This window comes from Protopterus annectens, chromosome 16.part0, assembly GCF_019279795.1.
Source record: "Protopterus annectens isolate FY-2018-M chromosome 16.part0, PAN1.0, whole genome shotgun sequence".
Classification (NCBI taxonomy): Eukaryota; Metazoa; Chordata; order Ceratodontiformes; family Protopteridae; genus Protopterus; species Protopterus annectens.
This window is the reverse complement of record NC_056750.1, coordinates 144485889-144513304: the sequence shown is the minus strand read 5'-3', so window position 1 is coordinate 144513304 and position 27416 is coordinate 144485889. Positions and strand designations below refer to the sequence as shown.

General features: G+C 42.1%; 1 protein-coding gene across 1 annotated transcript in view; it reads right to left on the bottom strand.

The window, feature by feature from the left end:
- Positions 1-27416, bottom strand: part of LIG3 (DNA ligase 3) — a 1243614-nt gene that overhangs the window by 592061 nt on the left and 624137 nt on the right. The gene's annotated exons all lie outside the window — the stretch shown is intronic.

The window sequence follows — 27416 nt, the reverse complement described above, 5'->3', positions numbered from 1 at the left end:
ATCATATTTCTAGTACTCAAAATGTATTAAAATTCTTCTCTAAACACTGAAAACATTCCTTTAAAACTAAAAGCTCTCTAAATATTAATTCTATTACTAATTATATTAGTCAATAACTCATAGAGTCTAATAATAATAATACAAAACAGAATACAGCATATTCTCCAAAACCTTATTCAACTTATTTAACAATCTGTAGCACTGAGGGATAAAGCACTGACTGCGACCCGTATGACTAGAGTTCGAATAATGGCCATTGCTCTACAGTAGCCTAGTAGAGAGATGGTGCAGTGCTTTCCCAGCTAGCTGGCTCAACTACTCCAATGTAAAAGGAGGCTTGCATGAGGAGGGAACCAGAACAGAGAAGGATATGGGCAGCAGCTACTTAAGCTGGTGGTGGAAGCCTCTAACAGCATGTACAAAGGAGCAGAAGTACACATAAAGAGGGCCATAGGTAGTACTTGTGATGGGATGCTCACATCACCACTAGGGGGATAGGTTAGGGCCTATGAAAACATCAGTACTTGTAAGGATGTTGCTGGACCACACGCAAGCCTCATGGCTAACAGCATAACAAGTATTCTAGATAGCTCCCACTACCCTCACCAATAGTAATGTACTGTACTAGATATGTCCCTAGTATCGGGGAAATTGATACAGTCCACCTGCTTTGCAGTCCAGGGCTTGATGGTGGTCAGAAAGCACAGGGGAAATAGAAGAAAAAAACTTTAAGCACTACAAAGTGAGGCATCAGTAATTATTTGACAAGGTTATTGCAATTTTTGTCCCAAATTTAAAATTAATTATATTATATGGTATTATCTCCTTTATCATAAAGTACGGTTACAAGACCTATAAATACAGAAAAAGTTGGAGAAGTATTTTGTCCAATTCTTTGTTATTAATTTTCTCAGTCATCAATAAGCTCCAGGGGAGAGAAATTTCATCTGGAGCACATGATGGAATAGATGCACTAGGTTAACACTATACAGTTAATGCACCGTTATCTGATGAAAGATTGCTCAAAACTGTGAAATACATAGCAATTTCCCTTCTTTAAGTTTTTGTTCTATTTTCTAAGGAGTTAAAAAATATATCTTAATGTAAAGGTTTGCCACGAAGGAGACGTAGTAGTGTTCAGATGCTAATTTAAGCTTCAACATCGGCATGATTCAGATTAATTAGGAAAAGATGTTTGCAAACAACCACAATAAGACTCTTTAAGAACAGATTTAGAATCTATCACACTTCTGAATAATTTAATAGCTTGGGTGTAGATGCTAACTCATTTATTGTATCCGATGCAATGTATTTTAAGAGTAAGAAAGCTTTTAGACCATGTTACAACAAAATACTGTATTCTGTATAATGAAATTTCTTATGCTTTGAAACTGTACAAAGTCTTGTTTATTTACAAGTTCAGTAAAATTTTATCAACACACAGTACTTTTTAAGCAACTAAGTCATAATGAGATATAGCTTTATCTTCCCATTATATCACCTTGCTGCTACTGGCTCCATCAATAACTCTCTCTCTACAGTAAAAACAGGTATATAGAAAACAACCAGTATTTCAAATCTAATTTTTGTTTTTAAAATTTATCATGTTAATACAATATTAATATACACAAATGTCACAGGAACAGACAAACATTGAACTGCATTATAACTACTAGCATGTTTGTGGTGGTTATATTTATCAGATGAGAATAAATCCTATTACTATTATTCTTACCTAAAACCACATAAGTTCAAGGGTATATACGAGGCTCACGACCACTGGGGCCTTTACAAGCTTAGCCATGCAACCCAAATGTGCTTCAGAGGTTATTTAAGGCGGTACCGGTTTGCTAGAGCATGACTTAACTACTGCCTCTGTCTACTACAGAAATAGGTGCCAGACCAGGGGTAAACTTCCAGTTTCCCATCCACTGGTCCATGTTACACTTAAATAAGGTTAGGGAAGGGCTATGCATCACATGGATGGAAAGCCTGTTCCAGACAATGTGAATTCTCAGAGACATATACCTGTCCCTCCAACATGACCTATTTATATCGTAAACAAACTTGAAGTTCTTTGATAGTACAGTTGTGTAAGATCTTACCATAACAGCAGATGTCCTACTTCTTCACTCTTGGGATACCCTGCTGAGGATAGCAAAATATCCAGCCTGTATACTAAAGCCTTTACACTTCCCAGGTATCGTAGGTCACATCTATGTCCTTTTCTACAGAAGCAACCCAGACGCAGTAGTACCACTGTTTGGAATGTGACTACCTAGTAATGCATCTGAATAAGATGGTGTTAGAAATGCTAGCTCTCTCCCCTTACAATTTCTTGGGGAATGTGAAGAAATGGAAACACAAGTTCATTTATTCATTGTTGCTACAGTCATCTTGTTGTTAAGCCCCATGTCCAGGAAGGAGTGAAACTGCACCAAGTAATATGACACCTTGTTCTTCAGAGGACAAAAAGATGGAAGGTACTCAGCAGGCCCAAGGTACAGCTTTTCTTTAGGATGTCCAAGACCCAATTGCCTTGTTAATGGTACTCCAAAATGGTGCAAACTTGGATGACCACCTTCCTACTCGAGCATGATTGCCAATTAAAAATGGCAGTTAGCCATCTGTGATGGAATCTTCTTCAAGAACTTTAGTGCAGGGCCACCTGCTGGGGGCAGAGGCTGATGTTTAACACTGCACCTCAGTTGCTCCTGCATGAGCTTACAGGAATAAAACTGTACAGCCCTTTCACAATGGATAATGTTGCTCCTTTCCTTTGCTGGTCCTCAATGATTTGGAGGCTTCATCAAGACAGCCCTGCTGCTGATAGCCTGACAAAGCTCCTCGAAGAATGACAACAGACTGAGCAAGGCAGTGTTATGGATGTAGGGGACCAACCTGGGCAAATCTTTTCTATCAAATAGATTCCTATCTCTGATGCTGAACTGAGAATTTTCACAGCCACTTCCCTCCCCCCAGTGTTGGGGGTGGGGAGGCAGAACTGTGTAAGCCCCGAGAAGAGTAGTTAAGTGCCTGGATGCTAAGGATGGCAAAAGAACATGTGCCTTTGCCAATCCTCTTCAAGGTATTGGAACTGCTGTCCAGGAAAAGAGTGGCCAAGTGCTGATGTTCTGAAACCTCTATTGGGCAGCTGAAAATAACACAACAGCTCATTTCAATGTGGCCCACAAGGAGAAATGACCATTCTGGCAATGACCAGTACAAGGGTCCGATTTTCTCTGTTGCAAGCAGAGGTTTCAGAACATCAGCATTTGTCCACTCTTTTCCTGGACAGCAAGGGTTGGGAGGGTGGCCTAATAATTAAGGTATTTGATTACAAACACAAGGTGCAGGGTTTGAGTCTCACAAGGGATAATTGGCTAAGCTTAAAATGGCTCGAAAGGGCAGTTAGCTTAGTACTAATCTATGAACCTATGAGAGTCTGTACATTTTCAAAACTGCCTGGATCTTTAATACCTGCTTCCAGTGGAATAATAACCCAGATTTATATGTCTGCATAACCAAAGTAAGCATTTGGACAACTGTGAGGGGGATAAGAAAAACAGTGCTTTTATGGAGCCTACAAACTTATCAAAAGGATCCCTACATTTTGGATATTAAAGGGTTAGCTTAGACATCTAGTACAATTTAAAGATTCTTCTCATAAATATATCTGGTTATTTTCCAGTCTATTCTGGTTCTGAGGTGCCTTACATCATGTTAATTAGCTGTGCTACATTTGCAACTTTGCATCTTTTCAAAAAATATTCTCATCTATTAACAGGAGGAGAACCATGACTTAGCTAGTGCTGTCATTTACACTGAAGCATGGACTTCTTTTTAGAGCTGTTAAATCACTTCAAGGTGTTCAGACTTTATATTCAGTATACGACAGTTTAATAGTTTCTACAACAGAGATCTCCTCCTAAGATTTTAGTACAACAGATGATTCTGGCTGAGAGAGACTGAGACTGCCACATCCCACTAGATATTCCTAACACGCTCTTCCTTAGCAGGTGGTGACTGCATGACAGGTTGACCAGGAGTGTGACTCTGAAGCAATCTTCAAAGCTGCTGCCTGGACCTGATGCCTCCTAACTGCTACATCATGCTTTGCAGCAGTTAGGTGCCACACACTGAACCAAGTCCAGTACAGTAACAGTGAAGTTCAAAGGCCCAAATAACATGATAAAAGGGTTCTCTGCATAAAGGCTCAACCTTCACTACTTCGCAATCAATTCAAAAGGGGGGGAATGAGAGGAGCTGTGCCACCAGACCAAAGTTTAGACCCAGACATATAACCAAGGGACTTCACAGATCTCTTAATGTACCATTAACAGAATACTGGCTCACAATGTCAGCAAGCTAAAGTGGGAACTGAAAAATAAGGCTAGCATATAAGAATGGGTCATTGTCTTGCTTATCTTTGTACTGGACTGCCAAATAAGACTGGGAAAATGACCCCAGGCTAAAGGAAGAACCAATCTACAATGTGGAGCTTACTGTGAGAGGAGTGGGTTTCATAATGGGAGCACTGGAATTCAGAGCAAAGGCAGGCCTTGACATCTCAGACCTGGGATCTGTAATCCTTAACTTATATTTTTCATGCTTCTGCCAAAGATCTTTGGATAAATTCTCCAATGCCTTCCTGCACAGGACCTACCTCCATCACTGGCAGGCAACTGGTACAGATAACAGCCAGGAGATTCTTTAACTATCAATGGGTCATGATGCTGCAACTCTAGGAGTTATGATAGCCATCAGTATTTAAAAGAAAGAAAAAAAAGGCAGTCTCTACTTGTCATGATTTTTCCAACTGCAATCACATCACGTGGGGCATTCTTTTTTATATTAGAATAAAAAGTTAAGAACCTCAAAGTGATGCACTTTAGAATAGTACAAACGTATAAGAACTTACCATAACTGTAGATGCGTTAGTATTCCAGACTATTGGGACATCCGGCTAGGGTACCAAAGTCAAAACCTTCCATTGACCAAATATGTCTAAGTTATGACATAAGCCCATGGGCATAAGGTTACATAAGCGGACATATCAGCATAAATCCTCAGACCATCTCCAAGCCAGTAAGCCTGTAGAGGCCTGAGAAATGAAACAAATTGGTCAGTTAAGTGGGGAGAAGCAAAAGTACAGTGGTGGGATACTGTAACAGTGATCATCAGTAGAATGTCTAGTGTTGTGTTAAGTTCATACACAACTATACTATCTGTTGTAGTATTTCAAACTGCTGGGTGACTCCCAAAGCTTATGAGGAGTAAAGGGTGCTTGGATGAGAAATAGAATTGTCCAGTAACCCAGACAGGACTGACCTGGTGACTGTAAAAATGCATCCACTCAGTAATGTTTGGTAAAGGTATGCAACAAAGACCAACAGCTGCTTGCAAAATCATTCTAGAGTCAATCCCACTGTAGAAGGTTCCAAATAATGACACTGCTCTAGCAGAATGTGCTTTTGCTGGAGAAGGCAAGGATTTTGCCATGCTGAGTATAACAAAAGGTAATGGATTTGAAAATCAAGTTAATAGTTTGCTTAGAAACTAGGTTCCCTAGCTTGGAATCCTGGAAAGAGACACACAGGTGGTCCAACTTGTGGATATCTTTAGTTTTATCTAGATAGAATCCGAGTTATCTATGAACAGCAAGAGAATGTAGAATACTTTCTCCCTTGTTTCGTGGAATAAAAGGTGGGCAGATTTATGGCTGAATTAAGATACAGTTCATTCACCACTGGCCCAAGAAGACACACTATGCTTGTGAAAAATAAGGAAGGGAGGAAGGGCCTCTAGTTTGGGAACTTGTCTGGGAGAGCTGAGAGCTACCAGAAGAATGGTTTTCAAAGTACAGAATTTGATAGAGGCAGAGGCTGCTGCTTTGAAATGAGGGAACAGTGAAATTTTCCAGCATGACATTGAGATACTAAAGCAGGCAGACTAGATTTCCTTTGAGGTTTCAGCTGGAGTACACCTTTTAAGACTGTTTTACCTCTAGTTTGGCCAGAAGAGGAGGATCCAGAGGTAGGAAGCAGATATGGCTGAAATATGTAGCTTAATAGATGAATATGCTAGGCCAGATATCAAAAGCTCACATAAATAAGAGAGGACCACTGGGGTATTAGCCTGTACTGTGTCTGTTTTAGCTGGACCCCATATAGTAAATATTTTCCATTTTGCTGTAAGATTTCCTTGTTCTCATTTTCTAGTCTCCTGCAGAACCTTAAGCATGTCCTCAAAAAATTGGTGTCTAAAAGGGATAAGAATCCTATCATCCATAATGTCAGGTTGAGGGATGACATATTGGGATGAAGCAGTGAGACCTTCTGTTGTGAGAGCAAGTCCACTGTGGAGGGAAGCTTCTGATGATGGCCCTTGCCTAGGATATATGACAGGGCGGAACCAATACTGCCTTGGCCAATAGAGAGTCACCAGTAAGATCTTTCTGTATCCTCTTTGGATCTTTATTAAGACACCTGGAAGAAGAGAAAGTGGAGGGAAGGGAAATAAAAACCTCCATTTCCAAGGAAAAGACTGTCAATTGTCCAAGCTTGAGGAAAGAAGGTCCTGGTAACAAAAAAAAAACAGAAGTTGTTCATTGCTGATGAAAGCATACAGATCTATCTGCGGCACCCCTATTTGTGGACTATGCTCTCCCTGTTCAGCAGCCATTAGTGGGGGCCTTCCCTTGATCTGCTTAGGATGTTTGACAGGACATTATCCTATGAGGGAATACAAACCACTTGGACAAAGCAGTTTGCTTCTGTGGCCTGCTCTCAAGCCAAAAGAGCCAGACCATAGAGTCTGTATGATTTGTTGCCCCACTGTCTATGTACCACATGACCACTGTGTTGTCTGTAAACACTCTTAATGGAGCTGGTTCCCAATAATGGGAGAAGATCTGCAGGACCTGTTTTAGTGCCCTCATCTCCTTCAGACTGATAAATTCTACTACTGTTCCTGAACTCTCAGGATGCTCGTCCATACTCTCCATGCATCATCTAATGCATTTGTGTGCAGCTCCTGTTGCGGTGTTTGCAGTTTGAAGTGCACACCCGAGTTGAGCTTAATCTGTAATATCTACCACAGGATTTCCTTCTTTAGGCAAAACAGGAGAGAAGCTTGTGAGTCCAGAAGACGAGAATGTTGGGACTCAGAGGATTTCAGTTATCAATGGATTTGTCGCCTCACAGTTAGACGTTGCCCGTTCGATTCTCAGTTAAAGCATCTACTGTGTGACGACATGCGTGAATGGGCGTTCCTTCGTTGAAGGTTGTGCATTAGGCCCGGCAAGCCAGCATGTAAAACTCTACTGCCAATCATTAGCGGACCGGAGTTCCGCTGTGGCGACCCCTAACCGGGAAAAGCCGAAAGACACACACACACACACACACACACACAGAGTCTGGAAAAGGGGAACATGAGGCTGGTTGCTGTCATGAACCCCAGTGTTCGGAGATCTCCTCTGCAGTACAAAACTGAACAGGAAGAAGGGAAAGGAAGTAACTGGTTAGGCTTTGCACTTTGTCTGCTGGTAGGAAAACCTGCATTAATTTGGTGTCTAGTCTGCACAAATTCCCAAGTAGTTATTACCTGGGTGGTATCCAGGAAGGATGTTCCTGAGAATGGTGGAACTAAAGGAGGAAAGGTAACTCCTTGAAGGTCTTGTACCGAGGCACTACAGAATACAGTATTTTGGGTCTGAACCAGTGGCCTTGATTTTAATTCTTCGATAGCTGTTTGGGTAAAGGAGGGATATGGTCTAGATTGTACATCCAGTTTATAGCAAGACAAATGTGTGAACTGTTGACCAAGTTGCAGCAGCACAAATATCACCAACAGGGAGCTATTCACAAAGGCTGTAGATGTGGCTATTGCCCTTGTGGAATGAGCTTTGGGTTTTGTTTGCAGGGATAAACCCTTTTTTGCATATACAAAATCTGATAACCATCATGAAAGTGTTACCTTAGAGACTGCTTTGCCCAATTTAGCTCTAGAAAATGCAATGAATAATTGGTCTGAACTCCTTAAGTGCTTTGTTCTGTGAGGGTAGAATCTAAGTCGGTAATGGACATCCAACATGGGTAGAATGTATTCTCTTGTTTGAACATTTTGGAAAAAATTAGTAGGTTGATTAATTGATTTACATTTGCCTGAGATGCCACCTTAGGTAGGAAACATGCATTAGTCCTTAAGGAACCTCTGTGAAAAAAATAGGTAAGGGGGTTTGCAAGAAAGGGCTTGTAATTCTGAAATTTGCTTGGCTGATGTTAACAGCCACAAGAAAAATTGTCTTCTAAACAAGAAATTCCAAGTCTACTGTTGCAGCTGGTTTAAAGGGTATTGAGTTAATGCCTGGAGCAAAATACTGACATCCCATGGAGGTACCTGGTCTCTGGAGGAAGCAGACAGAATGTTCCCCTCATGAAGGCTTTGGAAACTTTTACAGATGATATAGCAGTGTCACTCTGACCTATGTGGAACTTAGAAACTGAAGCGATTTACACCGTGACAGTGGAAAAAACCAGAGCCACTGTGGAAAAGTTCAGACCGAAATTCCAATATAGAATACATGAGGGCTGATAAATAAATGGTCTATGCCTTTCGAAATAGCCCAAAAAGAAAATATTTTCCACTTCCATGGGTAAACCTTTTTTTTATGGATTGCGTTTACAAGTAAACATTTGAAGAGAAGCTGAGTGTAAGAAAATGCCACTACTTTTGGTGAGGCTTGACGCAGAGAAAGCATTCAGTAGAGTCGGCTGGGACTTTATGAGTAGAGCAATAGTAACATTTGCATTACTTAACGAATAATTTGGTTAATTAGGGGGATATTTCAAGGGTCAGAGGAGTGAATTAAGGTGGGAGGGTTCCTCTCCAACAAGCTGTGTTTAAACAGAAGAACCAGGCAGGGATGCCCTTTTTCCCATTTAGTTGCTTTGTATTTAGAGCAACCCGCAGACAAAAGTGGGACACAAAAATTCAAAGATACAAATGATAAGACAATCAAAAAAAAAAAGAGATTTTTTTTACAGACAACATTTTGTACTTGATAAATCCAGAAAAGGAATTTGCAGTGTTATGGAACATTTTGAGACAGTTTCAAATCTTCACTAATTTTATATCCTGAAAAGACAAAACAAAAGCTATAGCAGTAAACTATGGATCCATACATGAATTGGTTCAACATTACCCATGTTTATGGGAACATGGTAAGATGAAGTATTTATGTGTGTAGATTAAAAATAATTCTATTGTTGGAAGAGACTAAATAAAAATTAATAAAAAAACGGAGAAAGTGAAGCTTTAGACTGACAAACTGAAGCTATAGATTATGTATACAAATAGAAATATATAAGCAAAAAAATGTTTTTAGTCCCTTTAGTTTTATATACAGATCAGGCATACTTTTACCAACAACTGCAGAAGATGAGAACAATAACTAATATAAATCCACAGCACAAAGATACACCGGATAAATAGCCTGCTCCACAAGACAACCAACAGGAAAAGCATAAAGTGGAGAAGAATAAAACTATGGCCAGCAGTTATAAAAGTAAAACGTCTTGAATGGAATCCAAACACAAGCGCGTTCACACTTACACAGACTGCTTCTTCAGAAGATACTATTAGTCAGAAACCTTCATCCCTTAAATACAGTGCTTAACATTCAACTGCGCTACCTTCCAGACTGCTTGTTGCACATTTAAAGGAACACCATCATTGCTACTGCAGAAACAGCTAGTACTAAATGAGTATACGAAGACTAGTTACATTCAAGGCTATATAATGAAATATGTAGCTATAACCACACTACCTCTTCAGTTTATGGATCTATGCAATGTGTAAATTGCATATAAACAACCTATAAAAATAAAAAAAATGATGTAAAAAAAAAGATATACATTACCCTGCTACCACACCAGTATACACACATTTTTTAACATCCTATTAAAACTGTATTATCTAAGCAGAGGTCTAGCTTTCAATATGGGTTTGATGGGGACTTTGTCATTCAAACCATTGTCACTGTCAGCTCTTAATTTAATGATCCAGTGGGTTTCATTTGTTTCTGTCCTATTTTAACATCTCCCATCCAGTCTGTTTTTTCCATAACTAGGAAGTGAAATTTGTGTGTGTCCCCTTTATGAATAACATGTTTAGCTAAGGCATTAGTGGTGGTTCTAGTATTGATATCATATATATGTTCCCTTATCCAATCACATACTCTCTGATCAGTCTTGCCGACATAGTATAAGTCACATTGGTAGTGTCACAAGTGGCTGCAACATTAAATGTGAATGCCCTATAAAAATCTGGATGCTAGAACTGTCCTGTTGGATTTATGTATTCACAAAAGTTGCACCTATTACAGGGACTAGTACCCATTCCAAACTCTATTTCGCTGAGTATTCCAGCACATTGAATAACATAACCTTTTCAGGGTTTCATATTTTTATATGTGAAAGTCAGATTATTACCAACAATTCCTAGTATCTTTTCATCAGCTGCTAGAATAGGCCAAAAGTGCATAGGAAAACATGTCACAGAAATAACTTATTACATAGAAGTAGTATACATCCCCCACATGCATTTGATAATATAGTAAGAGGACAAGCTATGAGAAGCATTTGATAATATAGTAAGAGGATAAGCTATGAGAATTTCCAGGTTATGTCAAAAGGATGAGGGTTTTTTGTGACAGAAATAGAAGAACTGGAGCATAGATTTTTAAGCAGGGGATATATCACATGCACAAAGTTAGGCGTATTATTCAAGAGGTCAAGAAAAAAAGAACAGAGAAGGCACATCCCTATTTCTCTGATATAACTGGGTGGATGAAAGTTCAAATGCGAGGCAATAATAAGCACAACATAGTGAGATTACCTGTTTATTTCTCAACTAATGTTAGAACAGCCACTAATATATACAAGAAGTTTTGGCCCATTCTAGCAGCTGATGAAAAGATACTAGGAGTTGTTGGTAATAATCTGAGTTTCACATATAAAAATATAAAATCCCTGAAAAGAAGGTTATGTTATTCAACGGGCAAGGATACTCAGTGAAATATTGAGTTTGGAAATGGGTACTAGTCCCTGTAATAGGTGTAACTTTTATGAATACATAAATCCAACAGGACAGTTCTATCATCCAGATTTTGATAGGACATTCACATTTAATGCTGAAAGCACTTGTGACACTACAAATGTGGTCTAGTTAGCCCACTGCATCAGCTGTGGCTCATTCTATGTGGGCAAGACTGATTGGAGACTACGTGATAGGATAAGGGAACATATATATGATATCAATACTAGAACCACCACTAATGCCTTAGCTAAACATGTTATTCATAAAGGGGAAACAAACAAATTTCACTTCCTAGTTATGGAAAAAACAGACTGGATGGGAGATGTGGAGATGTTAAAAATAGGACAGAAACAAATGAAACCCGCTGGATCATTAAATTAAGAGCTGACAGTGGCAGTGGTTTGAATGACAAAGTCCCCATCAAACACATACTGAAAAAGCTAGACCTCTGCGTAGTTAACATAGTTTGGGTAATATATATATATTTTTTACATATTTTTTTAAATTTTTTTATAGGTTGCTCATATGCTATTTACATATTGTATAGATACATACACTAAATAGATAATGTGGTTATAGCTTCATATTTTATTACACAGCCTTGAATGTAACTAGTCTTAGTATATGTATTTAGTACTAGCTGTTTCTGCAGTAGCAATGATGGTGTTCCTTTAAATGTGCAACAAGCAATCAGAAAGGTAGTGCAGTTGAATGTTAAGCACTGTATTTAAGGGATGAATGGTTTTGACTAACAGTATCGTCTGAAGAAGCAGTCAGTGTAAGTGTGAAAGCGCTTACGTTTGGATTCCATTAAAGACATTTTATTTTTATATCTGCTGGCCATCATTTTATTCTGCTCCATTTTATGCTTTTCCTGTTAATAATTAATATAAAACTGAAGGGATTTCTTTTTGGGGGGAGAGGGCAAGAGTTAAGTGAGATAAGTTAATTCTCCCATTAGAACAAGGTGATTTAGGATTACTTGACTCGAAGGGATACTTTATAAAAGAGAATGGATATAAGAATATACAGTTAGGGTGATGTGTGTGTAGAGCACTTCAGAGAAGGATGATACCTTTTATGGTTGGAGGTGGCATGATCATCCAGGTGCATAGCAAGACCATAAGCAAAAGTTGGGCAGGTATTGAGTCTGGCATTAATGGATTTCAGTTTTTCTAGTTGCTGTAGTTAAACAGGAATGTTGTTCCACAATTTAGTGACATAACGTGAGCAAAGGAAGTTGCCAGCTATAGTTTTAGATTTACTGGAAATTAAGAGACACTTATTTCCTGAGAGCAGTTTCCTTGCAGAGGTGTAGTGCTGGAGAGAGTTGTTTAAAGGAGGACAGTTCTCAAGTTTATGAATTAGGTTGTGTGCAGTAATGAGTTGTGTGTAGCACAGATATTGTTGGGAACTCAATCCAGCGTAACTGTTCAAGGGCAACATAGTGATGTCTTCTGGAAGGAAGGTTAGTTGTGAATTTAGCCATCTTGTTACAGCATGCATCCAGTTTCTTCATATACTCAGAGTGCAAGTTAGTAATAAGGGGAGCTCCATAAAAAAGTGATGGGAGAAGACAGGATTAACCTATAGTTTTCCTAGCTGATTCTGAACGATATGGACTAGCTCGATAAAGCACACCAAGTTTTGGGTGTGATTTTATTGCTCAAAGAATATAAAGTTCAAACTTTAGGTTTTCATCAATGGCAATGGTAACATCCATTAATTTAGTTTGTGATATAATTTCTATTGTAGTATTGCCTTTTGATGCAAGGCTAAAGGTTTGGTTTTGGTTTTGGTCAAGAACAGCATTAAACAAAAGTTATGTATTGCCATAATGACAAATCCATGTTACCTCCTTTTTATCCGGTTCAACTTTTGGTTGTCAGATCTGACCTCAGCACCTTCTTCTAGAGCTGTGGATCCAAGGGTCTGAGTCATCTCTTCCCATAATTCCTTCTTCTCAATTAAGTTACCTCGGATCAAATTTGCTGACCTTACCTAAATTATAGAGCTCCTCTTGCAACTGCAGACACCTGTAGGTGTCTGAGATGATATACCTGTTAAAACCACAGTAATAATCAAGGGAACATTTTGAACAGACACCGAGTGTCCGAAAACCAGAAGCTGTCAGTGATGATACTGGAAGGGGAAAGGAGTGAGGGATGTTGAACTAGATGGAAATCAGACAATACAGACCTGTCATTATTTATTACTTTCATACCAGATGTTGTCTATTTTCATCCAATTCAAAGTTTGGGACAGATTACCAAGCTGCCAAAAAAGACACCTGGGTGATATCAAGAAAGGACATTCCACAAAATAGTGAAACCAAAGGATGAAAGTGCTCTGGATTGCACAACCAATTTGTAATGAGATACAAAGGTGTGAACCATGGACCATGTTGCTGCTGCACAAATGTCACCAACGGGAACTATCTACATGAAAGCCCTACAGGTAGCTCTTGCTCTTGTGCAATGGGCTTTTGGTTTCATGTGAAGGGGTAAATCCCAGTCATTATACACAAAGGAAATATAGTCCAAAAGCCATTTAAAATGTCCTTGGTACAGCATAACTAAAATCCTGAGCTGTCTGTGAACATGTATTGTCTGTATCAGATATTACCCTTTGTTTGTGAACTTGAGGAATAGACTGGTAAATCAAAATATTGATTTAAATTTACTTCGGATGTCACCTTTCGTAGAAAGAAAGAATTTGTTCTCAAGGTTACTCAGTCTTTATGAAAAACGAGATATGGCAGTTTGCATGACAGTGGTTGTAATTCAGATATCAGTCTAGTGGATGTACTTGCAACCAGAAAAATTGTCTTCCATGAGGACTTAAGATCTACTGAGGCTGGCGGTTCAAAGGGTTTCTAGGTTAGGGTTTGAAGCGTGACCGTGATATCCCACGAGGGAACATGATGGGTCTTAGCAGGAAAGTTCAATTGAGAAAATCTTAGGAGATTTTAAGAGGCAATGGAGGAACTTTATGCCCTATGTGAAAATTTGAAATGGCAGCCATTTAAACTTTGATAATAGAAAAACTTGACCCTTGCTGAAAAAGGTCTGAAAGAATATCCAAGATCAGTGGAAGAGAAGCACAGAACAGAGCCAATCCTCTTGAAGATGCCAAAATAGAAAATCTTTTCACTTGCTTTGATACATCTTTTTTGTTGACCTTTTTGTGAAAAGGAAATAAATGAGGCCAAAGGAAGGGGAACCAAACCTGCTGGGGCTAGACAAGAGCAATGAGGATCACTCTAGTCTTCCAGCTTGTAGCCTTCTGAATGGAGTTTGTCAAGAGTGGTGTTGGGAGAAAGCCATAGAGGACATCCTGGAGCCAACTGTGGACTAGAACAACCTCTTTGATTGTCCCTATGGATGGATCAGGGCAAAGTAACTGATGCACTTGTTCAGGTACAAGGCAAAGAAACTGCAGCATGGTTGGTCCCAGTGGCTGAAAATTTCCGTTGACACTATCTGGTTGAGAGACCACTTGTAAGGTAATAGGATTGACCTGCGCAAGTTGTCCGCTAGTACAATTGATGTTCTGAGAATGCGTGTTGCAATCAGAAAATAATGGGAACACATCACTCACTGCCATACTTTTATGGCTTCTCAGAAAAGTGGGTATGACTAGGTTCCTCCTCATTTGCTAATGTATCAGTCTACTGAAATATTGCCCTTTTGGAAGGCTATCACACCCTTGGGCAGGTAGTCCTGAAAAGTTTGCAATGCTAGGAGGATCGTTCTCATCTCCAAGATGCTGATGTGAAGGTTAGCCTCTACAGGTGACCAAGTACCTTAAACCATCGTCCCCTCAAATTGCCCCACCACCAAACAAGGGAAATGTCCGCAGTCAGTGTGGTCCAAGGAATCAGTGAGCAAAAAGGCCTCCCTTACATTATCGATGAGGAGGTTATCCACTATTTGATATTACCTCTACAAATTTGAATGAGTCAAATTTTGGATGGAGGGGGTGCTGACTCTATGACAACTGGATAGAAGAGAGTCCACTGTAACACTATCATGTGGTATCTTGTAAGTCAAACTATCGTGATGGTAGAGGCCATTGAACCTAACAGACTGAGAATCAACTCTGCTTAAGGAAGGGAATACTGAGCTACCTGAGAGGCCATTATTTGCAAGGACAGTACTCTGGCATATGGAAGCTTGCAATCTGAAGAACTGTGTTGCTATGACATCCTAAAACTTCTACTTGTTGCGTGGGAGACAGCTGTCATTTTGACTGATTTACTGTGATCCCCAGTACATCTGGAAGATGGAATACCAGTATATTCCTAGAAAAAGCATTTAGGAGCTAATCATCCAGATATGGGAAGACCCGGATCCCTTGCATTCAGAGGTAAGCTGTTACCACTGCCATAATCTTGAACACCCAGGGGGCTGTGGTAAGACCTAAGGGCAGTGTTCTGAACTAGAAATTATTGGCCTCCAGACAGAAATGGAGAAATCTCCTGGATTGCCTCTGTATCTTTGTATGATAGTAGGCATCTTGATTTATAGAGCACATACAATCATCCTTCCTCAAAAAGGACTGTAATGTGACCATTCAGAACTTTGTCTTTCTCACAAACTGACTGAGGTGGCTGAGGTCCAAAACTGGCCCCAGGTTCCCTGTCTTCACTGAACCTAAAAAGAACCTGGAACAAGCTCCAGATCCTAACTGTTTGGGGGGGACCTGTTGGATGACTTTTTTGTAGCAACTTTGAAATTCTGTTACTGCAAATTCCAACTGACTGGGTGGAACATCTGGAACCCTTAACTTCTGTTTTGGATGGTGTAATAAAGGAAAAGTACAACCTCTGGTGATTATCCGTAGGACCCATGAATGCTATGTAATGCTCTGACAGGCTTGTGGTGCAAGGTTAGGCATCTCCTGACTACTTCCAGATTGTGGCAGTCGGGTAACTCTTCAGGACTGCTGATAGGCTTTCTCAATGAAGGGACTGCAAAAACCCTGATTATGCAGTCCTCCTCTTCCCATGAGGTGACATTATTTGAGTTGCCTCCCTCTCTGATTTTTGGGCGGGGGGGGGTCTGTCTCCAGGAGTGTACTGCTGATAAGCCTGTGATTTTCTGAACTATATCTTCTTACTACCCCTTTGCTTCCTGAAAGAGTTCCTTTGAGGAGTGAAGAAATGGATTCAGATGACAGATGCTCAATCCTAGTAACAGTTTCTTTAACTTTTGGCCCAAAGAGGGTGGATCCATTGAATGAGGCATTAATAAGAAGTTATGTACCTACCATAACGTTCCATGTTAGTTGTCTTCTTCTCGCCTTCTTTCTTGCTGGATGGGTTCGGAGCCGATCCTCGGCCCGACTGCCAATACTAAAGCTCGAGAGCTAATTCCACCGGCTCGAGGCTCCCCTATATCCCACAATGCTAGGCGGTAACTACTCAGATCTCGTTTGATAGCTATACCAAGCAACCCTAGTCTCCATAAAATGGAGTAAGGAAACCCACCTCAAAACAATCTGCGTAAAGAAAGACAGACCTCAGTAAGGATAGAAGAGGTGGAATAACGTGTGGGAATGACAACTTTCAGAAGAAAAACACAAAAAGAATTCCAGTCGGTCTGTCCAGGCTTGGGGGAAGGAGGGACGTTAAGAAAGAAGGCGAGAAGAAGACAACTAACATGGAACGTTATGGTAGGTACATAACTTCTTAATGTTAAGTTGTCAATCTCGCCTTCATTCTTGCCGGATGGGACCGCGTCCCTAGCACCTTATCCCTGGTGGCCTATCGGAACAGACTCTTGAGAACAGTGGAACCAAAATTGGCACGGCTTCTGGAAACCATGTCCAATTTGTAATGTGAAATGAATGTATGAGGAGAAGCCCAGGTGGCTGCTGCACAAATTGAATCTATTGGCAGCCTATCCTGAAAAGCTACTGATGTAGCTAATGCCCTAGTTGAATGAGCTCTAGGTCTTGAGGGTAGTTTTTGATGTCTGATCTCATAGATGAAGGTAATTGTAGAGGTGAGCCATCTAGAGTGGGATACTTTAGTAACTAGAAGGCCCAATTTGCCTTTTGCATATGACAGAAACAATTGATCAGATTTCCTGAATTGTTTAGTCCTGTCTAAGTAATATCTAAGTTGGCGATGAACATCCAAAAAATGTAGCTTTTGTTCCGACCTGTTTGAAAAGTTAGGGAAAAAGACGGGGAGATCAATAATTTGGTTTAGGTTTATTTGAGAAGAAATTTTAGGTAAAAAGGATGGATTAGTACAGAGGGATACCCTGTCTTTGTGAAAAACTATGTAAGGAGGACGACTGCACAGAGCATGGAGTTCGGATACCCTTCTCGCTGAAGTTATAGCTACCAGAAAAAGTGTCTTCCAAGAAAGCAACTTCAGAGAACATGAAGCCACCGGCTCGAAGGAGGGAAGAATTAAAGATGCCAGAACCAAGTTCAAATCCCATTGAGGCGGGGGATCTTTGATTGGAGGTTTGAGAAGAAATACACCCCTTAAGAAGGCTTTACAGAGTTTGTGAGCCATGATGCTAGACTCTGAAACACCGACATGAAAATTTGATATGGCAGCCAATTGAACTCTAATAGTTGATGCAGAAGATCCTAAATGAAAGAGTTCTGCTAGAAAGTCTAAAATAGACTGGATAGGTGCAGTAAAGGGATCTATGTTTTTCGATGATGCCCAAAAGGAAAAACGTTTCCATTTGCTACTATAAATCTTCCGGGTAGAAGATTTATGAGAGGCTATCAAGATATCTCGGACCAAGCGAGATATTGAGGGAAGCCTGGCTAAGGCTGGAATCGGAGAAACCACGCTGTGAGGTTTAGAGAAGACAGAGATTGGTGCAGCTGACCCGATTGGTGGGTTATCAGATCTGGTATTGGGTCCAGATGCCAAGGCTGCTCCAAAAGGTAACGATGAAGAAAGGGAAACCATATCTGTCGAGGCCAGTAAGGGGCAATGAGGATCATTGTCACTCTCAAGGCGATGGCTTTCTGAATTAGTTGAGATATCAGTGGAAAGGGCAAAGGCATACAGAAGTCCCCGGGGCCAATCGTGGACTAGAGCGTCTCTGGTGGGATGGCCTGGTAACGGGAAGAGAGTGAAGAAGTCGTGACACTTGCTGTTTTGGGGAGTAGCAAAAAGATCGCAGCAAGGCTGGCCCCATCTTAGGAATACTTCTTCTAGAACTGATTTCTTTAGAGACCACTCGTGAGGCATGAGAATTGCTCTGCTCAATTTGTCTGCAATAACGTTGGATTTCCCGGGAATATGCGTTGCTATCAGAAAACGCTGAGAAGAGATCGCCCATTGCCAAAGTCTGAGTGCCTCTCGACATAAAGGGTATGATCTGGTTCCACCTTGTTTGTTGATGTACCACACTACGGACATGTTGTCCGTTTGAATTGCAATAGTCCCAGTGGGAAGAGAGTCGTGAAGGGCTTGCAACGCTAAAAGCACTGCTCTCATCTCTAAGACGTTTATGTGCAAGTGGCACTTGAAAGATTGCCACGTGGCCTGGACTGTCCTGCCCTGATAATGCCCCCCCCCCACCCGATCAGGGAGGCATCTGTTGTCAACGTGGCGACTGGGGGGGGGGGGAATGAAGGGTCTTCCTTGGAGAAGTTGAGGTGATGTGATCCACCAAGACAGTTGATTTTTGCATGCTTGAGTTATCAATATGGTATGGGACATCGGGAGCTGTTGAAAGGACCATTGAGTAAACAGCATCCATTGGAGGATCCTCATGTGAAAGCGAGCTAAGGGGTGAAGGGGAATAGCTGCTGCCATGAGTCCTAGTACCTTCAACACCAGTCTGGCTTTGACTTTGACGCATTGTAAGAGAAGGGACACTTGGTTCCGAATGTCTGACACCCTCTGCTCTGTGAGTCTGGCTGAAAGATTCAGTGCATCTAAGGTGGCGCCTATAAAGACAATAGACTGACAAGGCGACAAGGCAGATTTTTCGAAATTTATCGAAATGCCTAGAGCTTGGCAAGATTGGATGGTGAAGTCCCTGGATAGGAGAAGCTGATGTCTGGTGGTGGCAGTAAGGAGCCAGTCGTCCAGATAAGGAAACACCTGGAATCCTTGACGTCTCAAGTGAGCCGTGACCACTGCCATGCATTTGGTGAACACACGGGGGGCTGTAGTGAGACCAAAGGGCAGGGCCCTGAATTGGTAGTGACTGGCTCCCAGCCTGAAGCGGAGATATCTCCTGGAGCGTCTGTTCATTTTGATGTGGTAGTACGCGTCCTGAAGATCTATTGAGCACATCCAATTGTCCTGACCCAAGAAGGGTAGAATGGACTGTAGCGTGACCATCCGGAATTTCGTTTTTTTGACAAACTTGCTTAAGTAGCTGAGATCCAGTATGGGTCTCCAGTCCCCTGTTTTTTTTGGTACCAAAAAGAATTTGGAGTAGATTCCGGATCCTTGCTGGTATGCCGGGACTGATTGGATGACTCTTTTTGATAGCAGCTTTGAAATTTCTAATGCTGCTTGTTCCCTTAGACCGGGTGAAACATCTGGAAGGGATCTTTTTGGTTGGATTGGAGTGTGAATGAAGGGAATTTTGTAACCCTCGGATATGATCGACTGTACCCATTTGTCTTGAGTAAGGGAAAGCCAGGCTTTTGGGTACAGTGATAACTTTCCCCCGACTGCCTCCGAAGGTGGACAGCCGGGCAGCCCCTCAGGGGTGCTGAAAGGGTTTGTCAGAGAACATTTCTCTGCTACCCTGGTTTTGCGGACCTCCTCTGCCTCTAGGGCGGCGTCTATTGTTATTCCCCCCTCTGCCTCTAGAGGGGAATCGGCCTTGTGCGTCAGATGAGACTCCCTGGGATTGTTTGTGGAACCACATCTTTCCTCCCCTTTGACCTTTGGGATAGGGTCTAGAAGGGGTAGAAAAATGGACTCCTACAGCAGAGAGAGTCTTACCTTCTACCTTGCACCTGGTCAATGTATCCTTCACCTGTGGACCAAACAAGGATGATCCATCAAAGGGAGAATTGGTGAAGGACGCCTTGAAAGGGTCCGCAAAGTTGCATAGCCGCATCCAGGCGTGACGTCGTAAGGCAACGCCTGTGCCTGCGGCTCTACTCGCCCCATCTGCTGCATATGAGACCAGCCGCATGGAGGAGTTAACGATGGAATTTAGGGTTGCCAACTGGGAGTTCATAGTGTCTTTGAACCCCTCAGCTGTAGGATCCTTCATCAGTTCACCCATATCCTTGAGTAAATCTCTTTGGAGACGAGTGAAGTGGCATAAGTAGTTCAGCGACCGCATTGAAAAGGTCGCTGACGAGAACATCCGCTTGCCGTACCTGTCCATGGTCCTAAATTCCTTATTAGGAGGATGGACAGGAACCGAAGGATCAGCTAGCTCCTTCTTTGTGGCTGCAGCCACCACCATGGCATCAACAGGGACACCTTTGGATAAAAACTCTTTGTCTTTGGGGGCAGTAATAAATTTGGATGGTCTCCTCGGGGTGGGTTCCACTGAGTCAGAAGCCGTCCAAGCCTTCCTTGCCACCACTTCCATAAGGGGGTCAAAGGGAGGGGACACCCAGGAGGTAGAAGGGCGAGAACCAAATGCCTCAAGATACACTGACTCATCCTCCGAAGGATTAAGGGCTGGCCAGTTCCCCCTCTGTTTCAGGATCTCAAGGATGTCAGCAAAGGAGGCATCCTCAGAGGGGGATCGAGGGGACCCTTTGGATTCCTCTAAGTCAGTGTCAGAGGTGATAGACTCAGTGGAGTCAATGTGCTTCCTCTTGCACTGCCTCTTCCTTGGGGGATCTCCTGCAGGGTCAGGAGAGGCCTCGGAAGAGGAGGAAATTCCCAATGGGGAAGCTTGAGGAGTTGGCTCTCTGCGGTCTAAGACAAGGGGGTGAGTAGAAATCACCGCAGGCACTGTAGATGAGGGGGCTGAAGGAGCCAACTGTGGGGCAGAACCTGGTTCTAGCACGCTCCGCATGACCTCGAAGGCACCCCTGTCAGGCAAGGCCAGAGGCCCCCGCTCCGAAGAGACAAGGACCTCCCCCAGCACCGACAGGGACAGCTCCGAAGCCGATGTCGGAGCCAAACTCACCAACGCCGAAGCCCCGAGAGGGAGAGCGGGGTTGGACAAGGGTCCGATGCCACTCGCCCCCTCGAAGCCGACGAGGGAAGCTCGGCGCCGAGATCCCTCTAAGGAGGAGATCGGAGCATACGACGGAGCCGAAAGGGAAGGTATCGGATCCGACGCACCGACAGCCATGGCTCCGACAAGCCCTGGCTCCGAACTCAAAGGAGTCAGAGGAGGAATGTGCTGGGGAACGGAAATAGCCACTGACTGGTGAGTCGGGCTATGCAGCATTTGGGCCAGTGCCTCGGACTTGAAAAGTCTACTCACTACCCTTTGCAAATCATGGTCTGATAACCTGGAAGACCGTGAAGTATGAGTTTTATGGCTCCGTTCAGAAAGGAGAGGGGATCCTGGCGCCGAATGAACGGAGCCGATAGAGGGGGATCTGGACCTCTTCCTAGACCGTGGCTTCGATAAAAGTATCGGAGCCGACGGAGTTTTATCAGCCTCGGCTCCAGCCGGAGCCGAGGTAACAGTATGAGGCTTGGAAACATCGGCTCCAGCCGGAGCCGATGTCGAAGCCGACTTAGTGTTTCCAGCAGTCGACTCTGGAACCGGAGCCGACTGTTTGGAAGCTTTGGAAGGCTTCCCCGACACAGACTGAGTCTGGGGGCCTTCAGGCTTTAGTAAGCCCTGCAAGATCAGTTTGTTCTTGCATTCCTGCAGGACTCTAGGGCTGAAACCATGGCACACAGCACATGAGTCCTGCAGGTGCACAGGTCCCAGGCAATACACACAAGAAGTGTGACCGTCTGTCAGAGACATTTTCTGACAGCACGAGTCACACTTCTTGAAGCCTGAGACCTTGTCTTTAGACATTGTAGAAAGGAGTGCCTTACACAACAGAAACACACTACAGACACACCCTATACAGAAAAAATTATTAAAATATTAAAATATTAGAATATTAAATTAAAAGCTAAAACACACACACACACACAAGCCCTTAACTGAAAAAAGGATAACTAATTTATAGTCACTAAAGGACTGGGGAAGGGTAGGGGCCGTAGGCCTGCAAGATAAGGGAAGAAAGGGAAGAAATAAAAAAAAAAAAACTCGACAAACAGGGGTCGATTGATCTAAACACTTAAATTAAACTAAAAAGGTTATGTATGACAACAAAAAAGGGGTTTCAGAAGTACCTAATAAGGTAAAAGTTTAACTCACCTGCCTGAGCCGGTAGGAAAAGCACCTCGTCAGCTATAGCGGCAAACGAGATCTGAGTAGTTACCGCCTAGCATTGTGGGATATAGGGGAGCCTCGAGCCGGTGGAATTAGCTCTCGAGCTTTAGTATTGGCCGAGTCGGAGCCGAGGATTGGCTCCGAACCCATCCAGCAAGAATGAAGGCGAGATTGACAACTTAACATTAAAGGATTTCATAAAGCTTTCCGCAAAATCACAGAGATGCATCCAAGCATGTCAATGTATGGTAATGCCAGTGCTTGCTGCTCTAGTTGATACATCTGCTGCATTAGAAAGCAGGTGCATGACAATACTGGAAGTAGATCGTAGAGTAGTTAGTTGGGTACCCACTGTTTTCTGAACATCCTCTAGAAAGTTACCCAAAAGGGACTTGGAAACCTCCTTGGTCAGGTACTTCTGAAAACGAGTCACATGTGCAAAGTAATTTAGCGTTTTAATTTCTCCACATCTTTTTGATTTCTGATACCATGATGAGTAAGTCAAAGTATGCTTAAAGTTTGTGAAATCAGTATTGCTTCAATCTTTTTTGTTAGTCAAAAGTGCTCTTTGCAGCACCTGCAATATGCCCAGAAATGACTCAGCGCTGAGTGTGAAAGTTTATGAAGCACAAGTCCATTTTCCCAATATGTCCTACTCACACAACTCCCTACTAGAGGGATGAACAGAAGAACTCTCCTCAGACAGTTGCTCTTTCATTGCTGCTGCTACTACTACTGTATCTACTGGTGGTCCTTTATGCCAATGTTCCCTGTCTTTTGGAGGCACTAGAATCCTGTCAGGCTTTTTGGGATGGGTTCCATTACATCAGGGTCCTTCCATACCAGATGGGTCACAAGATCATTGGGGATATCACCCAGAACCCAGATAATCCAGTACCAAAAGCTTTGAGGAGCACAGATTTGTCTGGAGAAGGGGCTTCTATTGACTAACCTCCACCCAGTTTCATCAATTTTAGGATGCAACAAATGTGATGTCTTCATGGAGAGTCTAGGGGACCCTTCACCTTCATCCAAATCTGTGTCTCCAGTGAAACTCAGGAGAGGAGTCTAGACCTTGCCTCTGGGGTGCCTTTGGAGACAGGTCCAAATCAGACTGGAAACTCAAGTGTACAGTATCTTCCAACCTTATAGGTACTGCCTGTCCCCCAATAAGAATAAGAAGAATAAGTTACATGACCCACTGGGAGTTGGGACAGATCCAAATTTGAGGTCTGCATCTGCCTTCTTGGCCAAGCCAAGGCTCTTATAACAGTCTCAAAAGATGATGCCATGGTCAGAGCAGAGGAAGTGTTCCCCTTATCCAAAGCCTCAGAACTTTTCCTGGTCCAATCGTGATAGTCTCTGGGGATGACCTCAGATCTGAGGTGTAGAGTGTCGTGGTCCCAAGAGGAAGAGATGGCTCTGAACGCCTAGGAGTCAACTCCATCACCGGGAAAATCGGAGTCAAGATAGTAATTGATGCAGTCAACAATGAAGTTCCTCAAACTGCTGGATCCAACAGAGGTGCACCAAAAGGGCTTGAAACCAGATCCGAAGAGCAAACCAGTATGAGAGAAAAGGGTGAAGGAGGAGATGGCTCTGTACCTGGAGCTCCCCTTGGGGACAGTGCCAGGAGAATTCACAGATGAATTTCTTTCCTTAAGATTTTCCTCCCCCTATAATCAACGTCCATTTCAGTAAGGGTTCTAGTGGATCAGGCTGACCTCAATGATGATGTCACTGATGAAGGCCTGGAGAACAATCTTTCTGTAAAACAGGTGAAGGGAGCCAAGGGCTGACCGGCTCCGATGAGAATCTAGCTTGAGGATAGGGAGACTGGATCTGACTTCCTTGGTATTTTAGGTGCTGGATCCAAAGGATTAGTCAGATTTGGAGACCTTTTTTTCTTGATTTCTCAGATCTTTTCTCTTCCAATTTTCTCTCTTCAGATCTTTTCTTTGTAGACTATTCTACTTTTTGTTTCTCCTTAGACTGATCTGTTTTCCTTTTCCCTCCTTTTCTTTGTTTTACTGCTTGGGGAAGCTGAAGGTGATCTAATAGCAGAAGAAATCAGACAAGAAGAAGATGAAAACATTGTCTGAGGGAGGAGAAATCTTTTTAAAATAAGTTTTTCGTTTTTGCCTTGAATAGCTCTGGATCCAAAAGCAGGACAAATACTGCAGCCAGCTTGAAGGTGGGCAGCACCTAAACAATATACACAAAGAGAGTACTGGTTCTGAGGAGGAATTCTGTGGCTGCAGGCTGAGCATTTTTTAACCACTGAGGTTTCTCTGACATTAGAAAAACTATAGCAAACATTAAATTATACTGAATATCACACTATAACTGTCTAAAAAACAGTCACAGCAAAACCCTAACATCTAATAAGTAGCACATTATACTTATCTAGAAAAGAGTCCCACCAAAAAACCTAGCAGCTAATCTGTTACTAGCAACTACCTTATAACTATCCTAAAAATATTATGGCTATAACCACACAGCTATACTATATTACTAACTATGCTAACTATCTAAAATGGAGGAAGGAGTCAAAAAATATCTATTCTTCTTAAGAAAAGGCACTTTCACAGGATAGCAATACAGTAATTAAGGACATCTGCTGTCATTTTAATATATTCAACTGTCAGATTGTCAATGGCTAAGACAGTGGGTTTCAAGATTTGAAAATATTTTTTAATGGTAGTCATTGGGACAGATTCAAACTTAAAGGGAGCACTGTTTTTAGTAAAGATTGGGAGGGTGAAGGGGAAGCAGGGTTATCTTTGCTGAAACAGTGCACAGCCTGCTCAAAGTGGTTACTGAGCTGAGTAGAGATACTATCAGTAGTGCTATTTGTGTTTGGCAGGAGTGTGGTAGTTTGACCAGGGTGGAGTACATTAATTATTATGGCCCAGAATTGTTTTAATATTTATGCTGAAGATTGGCATAGTAGGACTGTTTGACAATTTGTTTTTTAGCATTATTTCTAAGTTGTCTAAAAATCAGTAAGCTGGTTTGTGTTTTATTACAGTGCCATTCTTTGTGACAAAAGTTGCTTGGTTTGTTTGATTAATCAAGGTGTAGGGTTTCATTTAACTCTTTTTGTACAAAAGGGAGCAAGTTTGCTAAGAATCTTTGGGAAAGCTGTACTAAAGTAAGTGACTGATTAATCATCTAAACGGAAGGTCTTGAGTTTGGCCCAAATGATGAGGGATAAGTGAGAGATAAAGGTGCCCTTGTTAAATGAAGTAAGATTGTGTATTTGGATGTACAGGATTATTTTGTTTACATTGCTATGGTGTCATACTATAAAAGTTGGAAGATGATCACTAATTATATCAGGGAGGCAACCAGATGGGCTTACATGGTTTGGCTAAGACGACAGTATCCAGTCTAGCGCAGAATGCCTGTTACTACTTTTATCGACTTTAGTGGGGAAGATGATGAATACATAACACAAGAAGTTAATAAATCCAAACAGAAAGGGATGTTAATGAAACAGAGAGGGAGTTTGAGAAATAAGGAGAGTGTCAGAATTGGGATGCAAGTCCTTTAGGAGAACAATAGCAACCATGAAGAATATCATACTTAGAAAGAAGTTGGAAGTAGAGTAAGAACTAAGCCAACATGGGACTAGAGAAAAAAAGAAGTTATGTTTTACCATAACGTTCCATCTGTGTTATCGATCTTCACTTATCCTTGACTGTGGATTCGGTTCCAAACGTCGGAACCAACTTGGTTGTTATTCCAGCTCATGCCTTCCAAAAACTCTCGAGCTAAGCTCTACCCATAATGCTCCTCACAAGATTACCTCAGATCGAGTTTGCAAACAACAGTGACACACAAGAAATAACAGATCACAGACCATATCTGTATCTCTATAATGAAAACAAATCTTTGGAGAGATCCAATCCCCCAAGAGACTGACAGGCAGGGGGAATGAGTGTGGGAATGTCAAGGATAAGTGAAGATCGACAACACAGATGGAATTTTATGGTAAAACATAACTTCTTTATCCAACAACTGGAACGTCCACAGAGGTTCCTCACTAAAAGAATACAGGGCATAAGTAATATGTCCTATGCAGACTGCCCCAAGTACCTATCCCTGTATTCTGTCTCCTGCGGGCTTTTGAGAGGAGATCTGTACCTGGCATACAGGGCATTGTCAGACCCCACTCTGATGGACCTCCTGCATATCTACAAAACAAACAGTACCAGAATTACCCTTTCTAAAGGCTTAAACCTTGCCTGTGATATAAATAAGACCTGCTGGAGAGATAGGTATGTATCCCAGAGACTACCCTGTCTATAGAACAGGCTCCCCATCCATGTGAAGCAGAGTTCCTACCTAATCCAATTCCAGTGCAACTTGGATAATTGGATGGGAAACTGGAAATTCATCCCTGGTTTGGCAGCTATGTCGCTGATGCAAACAGGTAACTTGTAAATAGTTCATCTTCCAGGCCCATGCTTACACTTATCAAGGGTATCAGAACTTGTCAGAGATTTGGGATGCATGGCTAGGGTTAAAAAGGCCCTTGTGGTCATTAGCCTAGTAAACACCAATGAACCTATTTGATGCTGTCGATCTTCACTTAATCCTTGACTGTGGGACAGAGTTCCTAGCTACCTGAACCTTGGGAGGTCTCACGGAAGAGTATTCCCGAGCACCATCGAGCCGAATGATGCCAGTCCCCTAGAGACCAGACCCAGTTTGGAATGTGTAATAAAAGTATGAGGAGATGCCCATGTAGCCACTGCACAAATATCATCTATGGAAGCTCTGGCATGAAAAACTGCAGAAGCAGCTATTGCTCAAGTTGAATGTGCTTTTACAGGTCCTGCAGATGCATTCTCGTTTTGCTATAAACAAAGGTAATACAGTCTCTAAGCCATTTAGCCAGAGTAAATTCGGTAACTATGGGAAGATCATTTTCTAAAGAAAAGGGAACAAACAGCTGATCAGATTTTCTAATGTCCTTTGTTCTGTGAAGGT